We start from the raw sequence: 6,000 nt of genomic DNA on the forward strand, positions 1-6,000 counted from the left end.
TCCTTATGGCATTTGAAACTTTACATTACATGAAAACTCAGCAAAATGGTTCTACAGGTTTTATGGCTCTCAAACTTGACATGAGTAAGGCATATGATCGAGTTGAATGGTCTTTCTTGGATTGTTTGTTGAGAAAGTTGGGCTTTCACAACCGTTGGGTTGTTCTTATGATGGAGTATATTACTACTGTCTCTTACTCCATTCTGATTAATGGGGAGCCTTCTCAAACCATCTATCCTAGTAGAGGATTGCGGCAGGGGGATCCTATATCTCCTTACCTATTCCTCCTAGTTACAGAGGGTTTACATGGCCTAATTTCTAAAGCTGCCACTTCTGGTGATATTAGAGGTATATCTATTTGCAGGAATGGACCTCGTTTAACCCATTTATTTTTTGCAGATGATAGCCTGCTTTTCTATAGAGCATCAATCCAAGAATGCACTCACATACAAACCCTTCTTGCTACTTATGAACAAGCCTCTGGGCAACAGCTGAATAGGGAGAAAACAACACTGTTTTTCAGCAAGAATACGGACATTGAGGTCCAAGATTCCATTAAATATTGGCTGGGGGTACCTGAAATTAAGCAGTTTGAAAAATACTTAGGCTTACCATCTTTTGTGGGTAAGCGTAAGAAAGCAAGCTTGGCTTACATTAAAGATCGGATTTGGTCTAAGCTCCAAGGGTGGAAAGAGAAGCTTCTCTCCCAAGCAGGAAGAGAAGTTCTTTTAAAGGCAGTGATACAAGCGATCCCAGCTTACTCTATGAGTTGTTTTAAACTTACCATTTCACTTTGCCAAGAGATTGAGATTATGATTAGACAGTTTTGGTGGGGCCAGCGTGGTACTAGAAGACGTATTCATTGGGTAAAATGGCACACTTTGTGTAGGCCAAAAGCTTCTGGAGGTATGGGGTTTAGGGAGCTCAGAAATTTTAATGACGCCATGCTAGCCAAGCAAGTGTGGCGACTATTAAAAAATCAAGACTCCCTTTTCTATAGGTTCTTTAAATCAAAATATTTCCCACATGGGTCTATTTTTTATGCTAAGGACAATAAAGGGTCTTTTGCATGGAAGAGTATTTTGAAGGGTAGAGAACTCATTAAGTGTGGATTGAAGTGGAGGATTGGGGATGGTTCTCAGGTGCGAATTTTCCATGATGATTGGCTACCTGGGTCTCAGCACGGCAAAGTCCTCTCCCCTATCCCTGAGAGCCATGCAAATGCCTTGGTCTATAGCTTAATTAACCATGATGATAGGTGCTGGAATGTGGCAGAGATTGACAGATTGTTCTTACCTGATGAGGCAGCAATCATCAAGGCCATCCCACTCAGTTTGTTTGATCAAGCGGACCTTCCTTTTTTGCCGTATTCCTGTGATGGAGTTTTCTCTGTTAAGTCCGGTTACCATCGTTTGATGGAGCTTGAGGATATAGAGCTGAATGGTGCAACTAACGATGGGATTACATCACCGGTTTGGAAGGTTGCTCCAAAGGCACATGGTGCGCTTCAAGAATTCCAACAACTTCGCCCCACTCATACTATGATCCCAAGGACAGCTCGTGCAATAAAATGATGGCCTCCTATTGCGCCATGTGTGAAGGCGAACTTTGACGGTGCAATCTTCTCACATGATGGACTAGTTGGCATCAGTGTGATAATCCGGAATGAGCAAGGATTAGTTATGGCTACTCTCTCACAACAAATTCCATCACCTGCTTCGGTGGAGATGGTGGAAGTGTTAGCGGCTCGTCAGGCTCTGGTGTTTGTGAAGGAACTTGGGTTTGACAAGATGGTTTTGGAGGGTGACTCTGAAATGGTTATTAAGGCTATTCTTGGTGACTATATGGATTGTTTTTATATGAGTCATGTATTGCAGGATATTAAGCTGTTGTTTTCTAGTTTTTCTTTTATTTCAGTTAAGCATATTCATAGGGAAGGGAACTGTGTTGCCCACAAACTTGCTAGACGGGCTATCAGAAATCCTTTTCTTGTCCGGATGGAGTCTGTTCCTCCAGATATTCTTGATGTTTATCAACTTGATATTTTAAGGATGCATTAATAAAATCATTACCCCGAGGGGGTTGTTTCTCAAAAAAAAAAATTAACACCCAATTACACCTACAATAATTGGTACGTTATTGAATTCAATAATCTATGAATATTAAAACTTTAACACCGTTCCCTAATTTTGTGGTTTTAATTTATTTGTTTACATGTATATACATATAAAAGATGATATGTTTCTATATATGTTATGTTTTTCGTTGTGGATTTCTACATTTTTAATTATTTATTCTTAAATTCATATTTTTATTAAATTTTCTAATCTTATAAACAAAAAAATTTTTTTTTTTTTTTGAACACCAAAAGATTATGGAGGTATTGGTTGGACCATGTGGATCATTACACTAACTTGTAATTATAGTATTGTTTATTAAATTATAAATAAATAAAAAAATTTCATCCTAAGATCTCTATATGTAAAGAAAAGTATTTCAAGGATATACAATTTGAAAAAAAAAATGGTAATTATCAAATGCTATGTTTGGCACGTGCCTAAAACATATCTTGTTGAATGATTGATAGCCAGCCCAATTGAGGCGACACTCATCAATCCTGAATAGTGAATATATAAGGACCCACTCAGCAGGCCTAAATCGACTTATAAAATGTTAAGCCCAATATCCAATTCAAATCCAGTCTACCTCACGATCCAACCAGCCTAGATCTATTCAAACCCAGTCTTCCTGTTAGGCTTGTTTTCATGCATTCGAGGTTAGTATAATAAGAATGTTAATTTCCACAAAAAAAAAAAAAATAATAATAATAATAATAATAAAACACATGCTAATGCTATTAGAGGAAAGTTTAAGGAAATTATTATTTTTTGTCTTTTCATTAATGGTTGAAAAAAAGATTTGTGGTTTATTTCTTTAGGTATTGGAAATTCGGAATTGTATTTATCAATCTGAAAAAAAAAAAATAATAATAATTTTACAAGCAAAAATTAAGTTAATGAGAGCACGTTTTCTTGGTTCTTTTTCCTGGGAAATTATTGTGTAGTCCCGGAGTACAAGGTCAGCAGGCTGACCTTGTACTCCGAGCCAATAAATATAAGACACCTCATTAAAAAAATGCTCACTTCAACCTACCTACCAGCGCCTCATAATAATTGATGCCTTTTAACTTCTGTTACCGCGAAGCGAAATTCAAAACTTTCATGCATGCCTCATGAAGCTCAGTTAAAAGGTTTGGGCCCACATTAATAAAATAAGTGATAATAGTAATATAGGGTTCTTAATATATAGGCTTAAAAGCCATAAAGAATATTGACAGCAAAACAAAATTCTCAATAAAAGACAAGCGACGGACACAAAGGAACAAACAAGTAGAGATGGCTATTTTTGCCCGACCCGCGGGTACCCGGCCCGGCCCAACCCTAATGGGCCGGATTTTACCCAGTCCGATTAGGAATAGGGTCGAGTATGGGTTTTACAAAAAAAACCTGAAGCGGGTCCGGGTCGGGTCCGAGTTTTATAAAAAAAATCCGAGACCCGACTCGGATAAAAACCCGGTACCCTGAAATTACAAAAATACCCTCTATATATATATATATATATATATATATACCTATAATCTAACCCTAATCCCTCATTTCTTCAGCTGCTTAGAACTCACGCTGCCTCACTCACAATCTCTTCAGCTCAGTCTCGCCACTCTCACTCACTCACTCACCTCGCCGTTGCCGTAGCTCACCGCCGATCCCTCTCTTCGCCGTCCCAAGCTCACTCACTCACAAGCTCACTCACTCACTCTCAATCTCACCGTCGGCCCAACTGTCCAACCTCTCACAGTCACCGTAGCCGGTCCCTCTCGTCTCCATCCCAAGCTCTCGCCGTCGGTCTCTGTCTGTTCTGTTCTCTACTTTTCTTCAATTTTTTTTTTTTTTTTTTATATTGATGTACTTGGTCTGTTCTGTTCTGTAGCTAAATCAAACATTTTTGTGTATATATATAAATGATAAAAGAAGAGTTGAATGCGGTTGTAGTGGATTTGTGTTTTTGTGGTTGTTTTGAATGGTGGGTGTGATTTGTGTTTTTGTTCAAGTTTGTTCCTTTTTGGATTAGCTGGTTTAGCTTAGGAGATGGAGAGCTCAGTGAAAGAAGCTCAAGGTTTTCCCATTTTGTTTACTTTAGAGTTTCAGTAAATGGATCTGCTTTGTATGTGAGGTTCACAGATTTGAAATTTGGATTTCGTTGTTCTTGTTACAGTCTCAAGCCAAAGTATCTAAGAGAGGGGTTTTGTGAGTCTCTTTGCATTTCAATTTTTTTTTTTTTTTTTTTTTTTTTTTTTTTTTTTTGGGCCATGATTTGGGCCCCAGATTGGACCCAAATCTGGTTGGGCAAAACGAGCCCGCGAGGCCCGTGGGGCCCGACGGGGCAGGTCTGGGCCCCGGGAAAAAAACCCGTTTAATAAACTAGCCGGGTTCAGGCCGCGGGTCTTGACCCGCGGGTCGGGTCTGAGTATGAAAAAACCCGACCAGTTGCCATTCCTACAAACAAGTTACTATTTTTTTTTTTTTTTTTGGTTTCAAGTAAAAGAATGGTAGAAATAATGGACTTGGAAAGTGATAAAGGTATATTTTGTCTTGTCTTGTTTTGATTTAATTTATGTTTTGAAAGAATGTTTAACTATTTGTGGTGATATATTTGCTCACAAATAAAACTATATAAAAATGTATTGCTGTATTTTTTTTTTTTTTTTTTTTTGCTCTTTACAATATTTTATTTATTATTTTTTTTTTTTCAATAAGTATCCATAATTGACCCAAAAAAATTTAAGACTAAAATTTTGTTGTTGCTGTTATTGTTATCCATAGTCAATCCCAAAAAAAAAAAATTAAATAAATAAATATTTTAAAATTGGTATTAAAAATTTGTTGTTATATTGTTGTGCCTAAACATAAGAATTTTGTGATCAAGTGTACCATAGGCATTTAAGAAGACATACAAAATTGTAAACATGGTGCATATCGATAAAAAAAAAAAAAAAATTTATAAACATGATATAATTATTGTATTGTAATTTCCTTAGTATTTTGTTTCTAATATTTATATTTGTCATAAAAAATTGTTGTAGTTATTTGCAAACCAAGTGATATTGAAGAAATTGAAGGGGATTGCATGTTTGTGGCAAGGCTATAAAATAGTGATGAAAAGTTGTTGAATAAGATGGTCCATAATGCTGATGAAGCATATGCTTTGTATAATGATTATACATTGCGAATGGGTTTTAGTATTCGAAAAGGAAAGCCTAGATATTATAATGGGACGAAGAACATAAAGCAACATGAATTTCTATGTTCTAAGGAGGGTTTTAAACTAGATGAAGATTTTTGTAAAGAGAAATATTCAAAGAGACTAGAGACTAGAATTGGTTGTAAAGCATTTGCTCGTTTCACAATTGAAAATGGTGTTTGGAGGGCTAGTGCATTTAATTCAGAGCATAATCATGAACTTGCACTACAATCAAAGAGGCATTTGTTAAGATCTGGTTGTCGTATTTCAAAACCTAAGGCAAATGTAATTGATACCATGGTGAATGCAGGTATCATCAACTTTGTAACATTTGACTTGTTTTGTCTGTAGCTTAATAAGATTGTCATCATTTTTAATAGTAAAATAAGTATATATCTATTAGGTACCTTTTTTTTTTTTGAGAAACCAGATCAAGGACCTGGGCATTTTATTGAAAAGAACTGACAAAATCAATGAACGTCAAGACTAACTAAGAGGGCAATGTCTGCTGGCACATCATGAAGCCAAACCTGTGCCCCAACAATAAGCTTAGCTTTTTTGGCCAAAGCATCAGCTACTGAATTACAACGTCGATTAACAAAACTAAATTCTACAAATTGAAAAACCGTAGAAAGCATGTGTATATCATCCAAAATATTGCTGAAAGTAGCGAATGCACCCGCACCGTGTAGAAGGGCATTA

The sequence above is a fragment of the Quercus lobata genome, chromosome 5 (genome assembly GCF_001633185.2).
Source record: "Quercus lobata isolate SW786 chromosome 5, ValleyOak3.0 Primary Assembly, whole genome shotgun sequence".
Lineage (NCBI taxonomy): Eukaryota > Viridiplantae > Streptophyta > Magnoliopsida > Fagales > Fagaceae > Quercus > Quercus lobata.